This window comes from Eucalyptus grandis, chromosome 11 (genome assembly GCF_016545825.1).
Source record: "Eucalyptus grandis isolate ANBG69807.140 chromosome 11, ASM1654582v1, whole genome shotgun sequence".
NCBI classification, from domain to species: Eukaryota; Viridiplantae; Streptophyta; class Magnoliopsida; order Myrtales; family Myrtaceae; genus Eucalyptus; species Eucalyptus grandis.
Genome location: NC_052622.1, coordinates 45,403,184 through 45,418,123, shown reverse-complemented (window position 1 = coordinate 45,418,123; position 14,940 = coordinate 45,403,184).

Below are 14,940 nucleotides of genomic sequence, written 5' to 3'. Positions count from 1 at the left end.
GCCGGTCACTGATGAAGAGGCTAAGGAGTTTCTGGCCGTAATCAAAGCAAGCGAGTATAACGTGGTTGACCAACTACGAAAGATGCCCGCTCAAATCTCCTTACTCGAGCTCTTAATGACATCCCCCGTTCATCAGAAGTCGCTAATGAAGGTGCTGAGTGAAATTCGTGTGCTAGAGATTGTGGAAGCAGACAAGCTGGAAGAATTCGTGGGATCGGTCCTTCTCAAGGATTCAATTGCCTTCTCTGATGAGGAATTCCCTCTCGAAGGCAGGGGACATAACAAAGCACTCTACATATCCGTTAAGCACAAGTCTTCTCATGTGTCCCGAGTACTCATTGATAATGGGTCCGCTCTGAACATTTGTCCGTTGGCCACTCTTCATCGCCTTAAGGTAGACCCGTCAAGGATACATGCCGCGAAGACTTCTGTGCGAGCTTTTGATGGAACAAGAAAGGAAGTGATCGGGGAAATTCATCTCGATGTACAAATAGGACCGGTCATCTTCAACATTCCTTCCAAGTGCTGGACATTCCTACTGCATTCAATTTTCTATTAGGGCGACCATGGATACACACTACTGGAGCAGTGCCTTCAAGTCTACATCAAGCTGTGAAATTTGTGATTGAAAGGAAGTTGGTCACCGTGTATGGTGAGGAAGACCACCGGATTTATCACGAGACGGCTATCCCCTATGTCGAGCCGGATTCCCAGTTTGAATCAAGTTACCACTCATTCGAGTTGGTGTCCACTATACATGCTTCTCGGGGTTCATCACCGCCTGCCCCTGAAGTATCAAATGCTGCCCTCATGGTAGGAAGAGTTATGGTTGGGAATGACTTTGTCCCTGGCAATGGTCTTGGGAGAAATGGTCAGGGCATTCGAAGCCCCATTGAAGCCCCTCAGAGGTCCCGTTCTGCTGGTTTAGGGTACCATAGACGAGGTGGGGGAATATCTGAAGGACGAAGACAAGAGAGGCGAAGCTCGCCACCTGACCAAGGGTGAGAGAGGCAAAACCCACTACCCCCGAGCATTCACGAGACATTCCCTGGTCCTCCAAGAATGATGCATGAAGAAGCGGAAGTAATAGACACTTTGGGGCAGCCTAGTGGCAAGTTTGATAACCTGGTGAAGTATTCAACCCCTCCTAGCTACTACATTGATCGTAGTGAGATAGTCCCAGATGGATGGGGTGGCATGGATGATCCAACACCCCCGAAGGCAGAAAACCCTAATGATGAGCTAGAAGGAGTTGCAAGCTTATTCGGCAACCTCATCATAGGAGCCATTAATGAAGGACCCCCTGAAGAGATGGGCCTTGGCCCTCGAGAGTAACTCTTTTACTACTTTTGCACATTCCCCTGCGTGGGAATTTCTATCATTTTCTGAATGATGTTTTCAGTTTCTTCTTTTATCGATTGAGTGTTGCATTTTTTTTTCATTCAATAAATGTAATCGATTGATGAATTTCAATGAAATTACAAATTTTATTTTGAGGGCATGATGAGGCATACCAAACCAGCCCAGTGATGATATCCAACCGATAAAAGAAAAAGAAAAATCCAAGGAGAATTCCAAGGCCTGGGCTTCATCATGCTTTCTCATGTCAAAATGTTTCAATTTCAAGAAAAAATGCTTTTCCAAATGCTTTTAAAAAAAAATCCAAAAAAAAAGCAAAGATGCTGATTACTCTGTTTGTCTTTCTAATTTATCTACCTCATGTTTCAGGAACAATCCTATGGCATGCAAAGATGTGGAAATGGTCCAATCCACTGCAACAAGTGCTAATAATGATGATCCTGAAGACTCCGTTGAAGTGCAATATAGCTGGGAACAACATGAAAGAGCTAAGGCTCTCACATCTGAGCAGGCTGTCACTATTAATTTGAGTGACATTGAAGAAGCCAAAGAGGTGAAAATTGGGGCGAGTCTCCCCAAAGATGAGGCTAAGCACCTAATTCAATTACTGAAGGAATATCAAGACATTTTTGCGTGGACCTACGCTGACATGCCTGGACTAGACCCGTCAATCGTGGAACATTGCTTACCTACTAATCCAGATGTGCCACCTAAGAAGCAAAGGCTGCAGAGGACTAAGCCCGAACTCTCAAAGAAGATAGAGGAAGAGGTGATGAAGCTTTTGAATGTGGGGTTTATTGAAGTCTCACAGTACCCTGAATGGGTGGCTAATATCGTACCAGTGATGAAGAAGGACGGTTGAGTTCGAGTTTGTGTTGACTATCGGGATCTGAACAAGGCTAGTCCAAAGGATGATTTCCCATTACCACACATAGATGTCCTTGTGGATAGTACTATTGGCTTTGAACTATTCTCATTTATGGATGGTTTTTCTGGGTACAATCAGATAAGGATGAAGGAGGAAGACAAGGAAAAGACTGCATTTATTACCCCGTGGGGAACCTTTCATTATAAAGTCATGCCTTTCGGACTCAAGAATGCAGGGGCAACCTACCAGCGAGCCATGGTTGCATTATTTCATGACATGATGCATAAGGAGATTGAAGTCTATGTTGATGATATGATTGCAAAGACCCGACTAGGAAGAAGCCACATCGAAACATTGAAGAAGTTGTTCGATCAACTTCATGAGTTCAAGCTTCGTCTAAATCCCGCTAAATGCGTGTTCGGAGCAACATCCGGTAAATTACTCGGATTTATTGTGAGCAGTAAAGGGATTGAGATCGACCCTTCCAAAGCTAAGGCCATATGTGAATTGCAACATCCATCAATGGTGAAAGAAGTCCGGAGCCTTTTAGGGAGATTGAATTACATAGCGAGGTTCATTTCTCAACTCTCCGAAACCGCCAAGCCATTCTTCAAGCTTCTGAAGAAGAATGCACAAGTCAACTGGGATGATGAGTGTCGAGAAGCGTTCAACAAGCTGAAGCAAGATTTCTGATGAATCCACCAGTTCTTGTCCCACCCTCACTAGGGCATCCTTTGATTCTCTACCTCACTATTCATAGTGAGTCATTAGGCGCAATGTTGGCTCAAGAAAGTCCTGTTGATGGAAAAGAACGGGCCGTTTATTACCTCAGTAAGAAGTTCACCGTATCAGAGTTGAAGTATTCTAAGGTTGAAAAGACTTGTGTGGCATTGGTGTGGGTGTTGCATAGGTTGCGACAATACACACTACATTATCAAACATTCCTCGTGACTGAGAACGACCCTATCAAGTACTTACTTAATCGACCAGCTTTGGTAGGTAAATTAGCCAAATAGCAAATCTTGATTTCTGAATTTGATGTGCAATTCATGCCACAAAAGTCGATTAAGGGCCGAGCGATCGCTGATCTATTGGCCGAGATTTCAGGAGTCCCTAATGATGATAACAGTTTCCTTGATGACCATGTCTTGACTGTAAATGAAGACTCATGGAAGATGTTCTTTGATGGAGCTATAAACCTATCCGGTTCGGGTACTGGAGCAGTTCTAATATCTCCAGATGGACAACACCATCCGGTAGCTGCAAAATTGATATTTCTGTGCACCAACAATGTGGCCGAGTATGAAGCTTGCATCCTCGGGCTTCAAGCAGCAATTGAGATGGGTGTGGCTAAGTTAAAAGTGTTCGGAGATTCCGCACTAATCATACTGCAGACCGTGGGAGAATGGAAGACCAAAGATGCCAAGTTACTCCCATACCACAAGTATTTAGAAAATCTGGTGAAAGAATTCGAGGAAGTTTCGTTTCAATACTTGCCGAGGTCTCATAATCAATTTGCAGACGCGCTCGCGACGTTGTCCTCTATGCTACAAGTCACTGATGGGTTGGAGGTTGAACCCCTGAAAATAGAAATTTTGCCGAAGCCAGCTTATTGTATGATTGTGACTGAAGAACCTGATGGAAAACCATGGTATTACGATATCATGAATTACATTAAAAAACAAGAATTTCCCGAAGGAAGCACTCAGGCTGATAGGAAGTACATCATGAAGATGGCCTCGAAATTTTTTGTCAGTGGTGAGAATTTGTACAAAAGGTCTTACGATTCTATCTTGTTGCGATGTATAGATGCAGTCGAAGCCACTCAGATCATGCAAGAAGTGCACGAAGGAGTATGTGGCTCCCATATGAATGGACATATGTTAGCCAAGAAGATTATGAGGTTGGGCTACTACTGGCTCACACTGGAAAGTGATTGCATCCGGCATGTTCGGAGTTGTCACCGCTGCCAGATTCATGGAAATAAGATAAATGCTCCTCCAACTAAGCTGCATCAGTTTTCAGAGCCATGGCCTTTCTTGATGTGGGGTATTGATGTGATTGGCCCAATTAATCCCAAGGCTTCAAATGGACATCAATTCATTTTGGTGGCGATAGACTATTTCTCCAAATGGATCGAAGCTACATCCTTTGCAAGTGTCACTGCTCGTAATGTTGTGAAGTTTATCAAACGTGACATAATTGCTCGCTATGGTGTCCCTAAAGCAATCATCACTGATAATGGGACCAATTTGAACAACAAACTTGTTGATGAGTTGTTCGGAGAGTTCAAAATCAAGCATCTGAATTCGTCTCCTTACCGCCCTCAAATGAATGGGGCCGTTGAAGCGGCCAATAAGAACATTAAGAAGATTTTGGCTAAGACAGCTGTGAATTATCGAGATTGGCATGACAGGCTACCCTTCGCACTAATGGCGTACCGGACGTCGATCCGCACTTCCACTGGGGCAACCCCGTTTGCTTTGGTGTACGGCATGGAGGCAGTTCTACCTGTAGAAGTGGAGATTCCTTCTCTGAGGGTTTTATCCCAAGTGGAGTTGTCTGCGGCAGAATGGTCACAACAAAGATTCGAGCAGTTGAACTTGATCGACGAGAAAAGACTGAAAGCTCTCTGTCATGGCCAAGCATATCAGCAGAGAGTAGCCAGATCTTTCAACCGGAAGGTGCGGCCAAGGCATTTTGAGGTAAATGACCTAGTCCTAAGGAAGTTGTTGCCGATCTTTCCAGATCCTGGAGGCAAGTTTGCTCCAAACTACAGCGGCCCATATGTGGTAAAGAAGATATTTCCCAGCGGTGCCTTGATATTGGCAGAAATGGATGGTCGTGAGTTTTCCACTCCTGTTAATTCAAATGCTGTCAAGAAGTATTATCCATGATAGAATTTGCCATGTCATGTTTTGAACTGTAAGCATTTCAATGATCAATAAATTGCTTCAATGAGTTCAATTGTTCAAATTCATTGCAAATCTTGCATTTTTTTTCCCTTGATGAATTGTGTGAGATAAATTGAATGTGTCAAATGGGATACTTTGGAATGATGAAAGGCAAGCCTTGTTCCATACACTGTTTCATACACTAACCCCCAGTGAGTTGTGTGAAAAATTCCATGCCCACAAGGAAGAGGGCTATCTCGCAAAAGGTACGTCAACCAAAGTGATGAGAGGCATTCTTTTCTCTATCCCAAACACTACAGGTGATCCATTGCTTAACCCCTTTGAGCCCCATACACTTACGAGATTTTTTAAAATTATCCCTGTCAAGAATCATCCCACATTGGGACAAATTTGAAATGAATGGTAGGAATCTTCTTGCTCCCACTTGCATCAATCTTCGAATATTGCTTTTGCAGTGTAGCTCGTACGATAATTTGAAGTGCCTTAGGATGACGAAGAGCAATTCTTTCTTTATCCTATACACTTTTATCCATTGCATAGCCCACTTGAGCCTATGAATTTATTTCATATTAAACCCAGTTGGTAATCATCTCCCACACTGGGGCAAGACAAAAAGAACCATTCAAGTAACATGGTTTATAATGCTGCAAAGGATGGTTGTGCAAGTTCAAAAAAAATAAGTGCAAAATAATGGGGCATGAAAAAGCAGTGTGCCTGGTAAGAGCAAGGCCAATGCCAAAAAAAAAAAACTCTTGGTATAGTAAGTTGTATCCCCAACAAGGTGGTACCAAAAACTCTCAAATGATGTTGCAATCAATGGAGTTGTGATAAAAAATCTTCGACAGTGGAGAAGGAAAGTGGTGGAAATGTCAAGATGATCACCAACTTTGACCCTCCCCTAAACACTTTTTGAGCCTAATGATCCTTTCATTTCTCAACCCATGAACCAAGCCTACGTTACGTCCCTTGCAAAGTCTCTTCTGATTAGGGCACTTGAATTAACCTAGGGGTTCATATGTTTTAAGCATCGCTCGAAGAAGTGCGAGCAAGATTATTTCTTTCTCATTTTGCAGGGTTCTTGACTTGTAAACCCAGAGATGATTACAAAATATCACTCATTCTTTCAAAAGCCTCGACTCAAAGAGTCCCTTTTGTTAAGCCATTGACCAAGCCCACATTACGGTCCTTGTTAAAGACCTCTCAGATTGGTAAGGTCATATCACTCACGAGATTGCACAAAACCTTGTTTGACATGATGACAGTGAGATAGAGTGATTGCCAAAATCCTGCATCAAAGGTTAGGATGAAATTGTCATTTTAATGAGGATGAGAGAAAAAGTCCTTTCAGACCAAAGGATCCCTCATTTGATACATTCATGACACTCATGTATTCAAAATGGAAATTAGGTGGTGCAAGATTAATGGAAATCATCATGAACCTCCATTATATTGATGCATGTTTATGATTATAAATGCATGTTGCCTCTCCTATGATCATGTTTTGCAGGAGATGTATCTTCAAAGATCGGAGATGTTACCAGGTAAGTATATCTCTATCTATACCTTGAATATTTGTCATTGCACAGGTATTCCCTTTTAAGCATACCGACACTCAATTGAGTTGTCCCCCAAAGATTTTTCCTCCAGATTCAATCTGATTAAGGCGACCGAAGAATGGTTCGGGTCCTGGTCGGATGATTTCTGCCGCAAGGCTGGGCGACCGAAGAATGGTTCGAGTCCTAGCCAAGCAAAACCTTAGTCTAGGCGACCGTAGAATGGTACGGGTCCTAGACAACATTTATTGCTCTAACAGGCGACCGTAGAATGGTACGGGTCCTGGAAAAGCAATTTCCTTAGTTCAGGCGACCGTAGAATGGTACGGGTCCTGAAAAATCATTTTTTCGTCAAGGCGACCATAGAATGGTACGGGTCCTAGACAACCTCAGTTCAGGCGACCGTAGAATGGTACGGGTCCTGGAAAATCTTTTTTCATTCAGGCGACCGTAGAATGGTACGGGTCCTAGAAAATCATTTTTTCGTTTAGGCGACCATAGAATGGTACGGGTCCTAGACACAACCAAGCAATGCTATTCTAAGCGATCGTAGAATGGTACGGGTCCTGGGAAAGTAGTCTCTTTGCGAAGCCATGTTACTATTCTGGGCGACCGTAGAATGGTACGGGTCCTGGACATGTAACACCAATCTATCTTGAGTTACTCTACCATCCTCGAAGGTAAGTAATTCCAGGTAAGTTCTTTTATCATTTGCATTAGCATTTCCATGCATCATATAAATTTCATTTCAAAATGGGAGTCATCTTCCCCAAAAAAAAAAAAAAAAAAGGAGTCACTCAGTACATCTGCATGATTAACATTTAGGTCTCAACTTGTCTTTGAATGCAACCTCTACGAGCTCACCTTCAAAGAGGGGCAGCTGTTGACACCTAATTTTGGAAAAATAAAATTGCATTTTGAACAAATAAAAGGAAAAAAAATAAAAATGGGGAAATTGATTTGATTGAAGTATGCAAGGAAATTTGAAATTCTGATGAGTATTCAGATTTTGATAAATGCAGAAACAATTGAAAAATCAAGTGAATAAGAGGCAAGAATTTTGCAAAATGGAAGAAATCTGAGCAGGATCGAGCTGATTGCGAAATCACGTTCCGATTTGCAGGCTTGATTTAATGCAACAGAAGATAGGAAGTCGAAAATTGCTATAAAAATGGCCATCTGAAAATCACTATAAAAGGAGCCATAATTTTCGTGAGCAAAGGGGGATTCGGAAAAATCAGGAGGGAATTCGAAAAATTCGAGAGAAAAATTCGTGCGAGGAAAAATCCTTCGTCCGTCTTGGTCAAAGGAGAAGCCATTTCTCTTTTCTTTCTCGACAAGAAAAGGGAAAAGTTAGGAAGAGGTACAGAGAGGACGTGAGGGAGACGTGAGAAGAGAGAGAAAGAAATAAAAAGAGAGAGAAGAACACTTGTTCTTCTTCGTGCAGTGTTCTTCCCACCGCCGGCCTCCGTCCGTGACTACTGCGCAGCTCGCCATCACCCGCGAGCACCAGCAGCAGCCGCTCGTCGCCGCTGATCGCCCATCACCGCCGCCCGACGACCGCGCTGCTGTCCCCCGCCGCCGCTGCACCAACGCTCGACGTCCGCAATTCACCCAACGCCGCAGCAGCCCGCTGCTGCCATGCCTTCACAGCCGCAGCACCCTCGCCCGCGCTCCCGACCTCGTCGTACCACCACGCCGCTCTCCTCAGCCCAGCATCCGGTGCCTTCGCCGCCCGTCTCCACTCATCGGACGCCGCGCCTGCACACCCGACGCCGCATCTCGAAGCCTGAGGCCTACTCCGCTCCATTACTGTTCCGCAGCAACCGAGCTCTCACTGTTCACCATTACCGCCGCGACCCACAAGCCCGACGCCGCCGCACCTGCTGTTGAGTCCTCCGTCCGAGCGCCACCCTACGGCTACCAAGCCCATTTTGAGAAAAAAAATCAAATAAAGGAGAAAACACATTAGGTAGTTTTCTTTAGTTTGTTTTATTTATTTTATTTTATTTTATCTTGTTCTTTTTAGTATAATTAGCCTTTAGTATATGATTGGAAATTCCAACATATTACCCGATTCGCAACCGCGCCAGAGTTTTTTATTTCATCTATAAGGCCTTAGATGAAATAATTAATTAAGCGGGAATAAAATTGACATTTTGATCTTTAAGGCTTAAGATCAATTTATCGATTTTATCAGCGAAATATTACCCATTGATCCGAACGATATGTAATATTTTTGATGATCTGTTTTGTCTTGATTGCTTTATTTATCTTGAAATGTGTTTGAGTTATAATATTGCATGATTTAGGATTCATATATTTAGAATAGGAATTTTATTTCGAATTTTAAAATAAATAAATAAATCAATCAATCAAATCAATCAATTTAGGTTGCTAGATTTTTTATTTGGATTACATGTTTAATTATTATTAATTTCGAAACTAAACAAAAAAATCATCATATACATGTCATGTAGTGTTAAAGCATATTTTGCACGTCATTGCATATTAGACTAAATTGCATTTAGTTCAATTCTAGATAATATTTTTTCTTAATTTGTTATAAGTTTAGGTATTTTTTAGATATATTGCATTTTAGGATTATTTTGGTTAAGATAATGTTTTAGTTTAAATTAGGATTTGGCCCAACCTAATTCCTAATATAAATTAAATAGGATCTTAATCTAATTAGGTAATTTTCACATTTCACCTGAAAAATACAAAAAATGTCATAGGTTAAATTAGTTTTATTATTTATGATAAAATGCATTCTTCTAGAAAAAAAATGTCATATGCATGTCATTAGGGCTAGATTCACCGGGATGCATGTCATTTAGTATTTTTGCTAGGCCTATTTAATTAGAAATTGCATGTCATTAGAATTAGGTCATTTAGTTAATATTGTATTGCATATTGCATGATTTTTATTAATTAAGTGAAAACAAAAAGAAATTGCGTGTTAATTAGAAACCATATCCAGGGTTGTTGATGTGGTTTTTAACCTAACATTGCAGATGCTTTCGTTGTTTTGATGTAAGTTTTTGCAATTTATTTATTGTTTATCTGGGTGTTAAATTGGTGGATTGCGCACCCGCATGATCACCTCACATGTTAGGAAAATAGATTTAAAATCAATTTAAGCTGCCTGTAAAAGCATTTTTTGAAAATAAAAGAATGGTACCGAAAGGGCATTAGAGAAATCTAGTGTAACCAAGTCCCCGTACCCATAGTCTCTGGTTCGTAGGAGTAAAGTGAAACTCCCGTTACTTTACTTGGGTTTCTAATCGACCCACCAAAAAATAGATTAGTGGCGACTCCTGATTAAAAAATCAATTGCATGTTAAGAACTTGAACTTAAGTCGCGAATTGGTATGGGCTTGGGAGAGCCCGAATTAAGTCTAGGCTTAACAATCCATTAGCCAAATCCTAGGTGGTTCACACCCGAAAAATTGGTCGCGACAAAAGCCTTCAAAATGAAACCAGGAGAATCTATAACTGATATGTTTAGTCGTTTTACAGATATTGTGAATGGTCTTGAAAATCAAGGTCAACCAATTTCGATCCCATGAAAGTAAACAAGCTACTGCGTGGACTCTCCAAGGATTGGAATCACATAAAGACCTCAATCGAGAGACCCAAAGAATCATGCCACTATCTCGTTGATGAGTTGGTTGGGACTCTTCATCTTATGAAGTGGAGCGAATCAATGAAGACGAAGACCCTAAAGGTAAGAAATCCATTGCATTAAAATCTAATGATGATTCGATGTTACGTATTTACGAAGACGATATGGATGATGAGGAGCTTGCTCTCATGATAAGAAGATTCAGAAAGTTGAATAGAAAAGGAAGAAGATTCAATCCAAAGAAACAAAGTTTTCAAAAGCAACTGACTAAGTCTGTTGAGGATGATGAATCAAACAAAGATGTAGTCTGCTTTGAATGTAAGAAAAATGGACACATCAGACCCAACTGTCCTCTTCTGAGGAAGAAGAAAGGAAAAACTGAAAAGAACCGAAAAGCTCTTAAAGTTGAAACATTGAGTGATACAGAGTGTGAAGAAAGTGATGATGATTATGCCAATATATGTCGATGGCACAATCGGATTCGATTCAAATTCCGAGACAGATTCGATTCGAAAGTGAATTTGAGGTAAGTAACTTCAAAATCCCTATTAAGGTTTCAAAATACATTGATGAATTGTGTTTTAGTCTTAAGACTTCTCTTAAAAGAATTTCCGAACTCAAGAAGGAAAATTCTGCTCTAAAACAACAGGAAAATATTTTGAAAGAAAAAGTGAATTGTTTAGACAAGAATGTTTCTTCTCTTAAAGAAAGTGAAGATAATCTTTTAAAAGAAAATGCATTCTTGAAAAGTGATATCTCAAACATCTCCAAAAGATTTTCTATAGGATCCGAGAAACTGGAAAAAATTCTCTCTCGTTCAAAGACCTTATTTCAATAAATCTGGTTTGGGAATGACTTTGCTGAAACCATTCCTTTAATTGATTTTCCTAAAGTAAAGGAACGAATCAAACAAAGACCCACAAGAGATGCCTACAAAAATCATTTTAAAAGGATCTTTGTAAAACCAGTAGATCGCAATGCTCTCAAATGCTCAAAGTGTAATAGTGCAGATCATTTTGAAAAAGAATGTCCCATGATTTGGAAACCTGTTAAAAAGGTATGGGCAAAAACCGCATATCATACTAACACCAATAGACCCAAGAAAATATGAGTACCAAAGAAAGTTTGAGTTTCTTTTTAAATGCAGGTCACTATCAAGAAAAATGTAAAGTGGTATCTGGATAATGGATGCTCAAGACACATGACAGGAGACTCAAATTACTTCATAAAGCTTGTTCGAGTAAATGGTGGAAAAGTTTCTTTTGGAGGAAACAGCAAAGGAAAAATCGTGGGATTTGGAACTATAAAGATTGAAAATCTCACAATCAGCAATGTTTCCTTAGTGGAAGGGCTTAATTACAATTTGCTCAGTATTAGTCGGCTATGTGACACCGGTTTCAAAATCAACTTTCAAGAGGGAATATGTTCAGAATTAGTAAAGATTCTACTCGATCATTCATGGGTCGAAGACATGGAAATATCTACCTCTTGGATGTGAAACCAGATGAATCACAATGTCTAATCTCAATCCAAGACGAAGCAAACTTATGGCACGAAAGCTTGGGCACGTCAATATGAAGCAAATAGCCAAAATCTCAAAAAAGAAGCTTGTTCGTGGTCTACCCAATTTATCATACCAAAAGTCTGATCTATGTACACCATGTATATTGGGAAAACAGGTAAGAAATTCCTTTAAACCGATAAATCAAGTTTCCACTAACCGTGTACTGCAGCTTCTTCGCATATGGATCTTTTTGGACCAACCGAACACAAAGCATTGGAGGTAAGAAATACTGCCTAGTAATTGTGGATGATTACTCACGATTTACTTGGGTATATTTCTTGGCAAGTAAGTCTGAAACTTTCTCTTACTTTGAAAAGTTTGCTAAAAAGGTTCAAAATGAAAAAGGGTATGTTATCTCGAGTATAAAAACAGATCATGGAAGTGAATTTAAAAATCATGATTTTACAAAATTTTGTGATGAATCAGGTTTTCAGCATGAATTCTCCTCTCCATATACTCCAGAGCAAAATGGAGTTGTGGAAAGAAAGAATAGATCACTTCAAGAAATGGCTAGAACTCTTTTAATTGAAAGCAACATCTCTTCACGTTTTTGGGCTGAAGCAGCTTTCTACAAAGATGTTACATTATAAATAGAGTTTTTCTAAGGCCTATTCGAAAAAACCCCTTATGAACTGTTCAAAGAAAAGAAGCCTATTGTTTCATATTTTCATGTATTTGGATGCAAATGTTTTATACTGAAAAATGCAAATAATCGAGTTGGTAAGTTTGAAGAAAAGTCGATGAAGGCATCTTCCTTGGATATTCAACCACAAGCAAAGCGTACAGAGTCTACAACAAGAAGACTCAAACAGTGGAAGAATCAATGAATGTTAAATTCCAAGACTCTATGCAAAATGAATCCATTCAGACTCATCTTGAAGAATCTGAACCTGCTCCAGACTCTACAAAGTCTAAAATAGCTTAGACTTTGAAGGATCAAAGAACAAGTGATCGTTGAAGATTCGAGATGAAGGAAGTGATCATCAATCGACAAATTAACCAGCAATCGGAAACATAAGTCCAAATATCCCAAAGATCTTATTATTGGCGACATCAATGAAGGAATTCGCACAAGATCCAAAAGGCGCGAAGAGTCTAGTGTTATGGCTCTTATTTCTGAAATAGAACCCAAAAGCATAGAAGAAGCTTTATCTGATGAAAGCTGGATTGAAGCTATGTAAGAAGAACTCAAACAATTCAGCATTAATGATGTCTGGGAATTGACTCCTAAACCAAAAGGTAAATCTGTTATTGGAGCTAAATGGGTTTTCAGGAACAAGATGAACGAGAAAGGAAAAGTTATAAGAAACAAGGCAAGACTCGTGGCCAAGGGATACACACAAGAAGAAGGGATAGACTATGACGAGACTTACGCACCAGTAGCAAGGTTAGAAGCAATTCGATTATTACTTGCTTTTGCCTGTTATAAGAATTTCAAGTTATTCCAAATGGATGTCAAAAGTGCCTTCCTAAATGGATTCATCCAAGAGGAAGTCTATGTGGAACAACCTCCTGGGTTTGAAGACCCAAGGAAACCGGACTCGTATTCGAGACTCAAAAAGGCTTTATATGGCTTAAAATAAGCACCTCGAGCTTGGTACGACAGATCGAGTAAGTTCTTAATTGAAAATGGATTTGTTAAAGGTAAAGTAGACACTACTCTTTTCATTAAAAGAGAAAGCAAGAGTTTTCTACTTGTTCAAATATATGTCGATGATATTATTTTTGGATCCTCTAATGAAAGTCTATGCAAGAAATTCTCTAAGACTATGCAGGATGAATTTGAAATGAGCATGATGGGTGAGTTAACCTTCTTTCTTGGACTTCAAGTGAAACAACTGAAGGAATGAACTTTTATTCATCAAGAAAAATATGCTAATGATATTGTGAAGAAGTTTGGACTGGACAATTGCAAAAAGGCCAATATACCAATGTCAAGCTCCTTGAAGATAGATAAAGATGAAGGAGGAAAGAAAGTCGACCAAAAGTTATACAGGAGTATCATCGGTTCACTTCTTTATCTTACTGCTTCTAGACCTGACATTTTGTTTAATGTTTGCATTTGTGCCAGATTTCAAGCGGACCCTAAAGAATCACATTTAAATGCTGCAAAACGTATTATCAAATATGTTGCATCAACTTCAAGCTTCGGTCTTTGGTGTCCTAAAAGGGGAGACTTTACTCTTCTCGGGTACTCAGACGCAGACTTAGCCGGATGCAGAGTTGATAGAAAGAGCACCTCAGGTACCTGTCAACTACTTGGAGGCAAGACAGTGTCTTGGTTTTCAAGGAAGCAAAGTACAGTAGCTCTCTCTACAGCAGAAGCAAAATATGTAGCTCTCGGAAGTTGTTGTTCACAAATTCTGTGGATAAAACAACAGCTAAGAGACTTTGGAATTGAAGATTCATGCACGGAGATTAAATGTGACAACACCAGCGCAATCAATCTCACCAAAAAACCAATTCTTCACTCAAGAGCAAAGCATATAGAGATTCGACATCACTTCATTAGAGATCATGTTCAAAACGGAGAAATTACGATCCAGTTTGTTGACTCAAAGAACCAACTGGTGGATATATTTACAAAGCCTTTGGAGAAAAATCAATTTGAAATTATCCGTTCCAGACTCAACATTTTGAGGTTTGAAGAAGTTAAAGTCTAGAAACTCTTAGACTCAGACAAATAAGACTTTAACTGCAAGACTTTGACTGTAAGTTATTTTCTCTCTCTAATCTCATCTTGAAAAGGTACGTTTATCAACCGTGTTTGATTATTGTTATCTCAACCGCTATCTTTAATTTACGAGATTATTGCATCGTTTCCTATAGAAAAAGGAGTTATTTTGAAATGACTATTTTTCGAAAAAGGCAATTATTTTTTTAAGGCATCTTTTCACTTTCCATTACGACGTTTGGTATCCCCTCCTTTCGACTGTCTTATATACAGTCAGTTTCTCTTCGCTTAACTCCAAAACCCTAAAAAGCATCAATCTTCCATTTCTGTTTTCTTCTCTTGTTTAATCTTCGAAAAAGTTGTCATCTTTCTTGGGAAA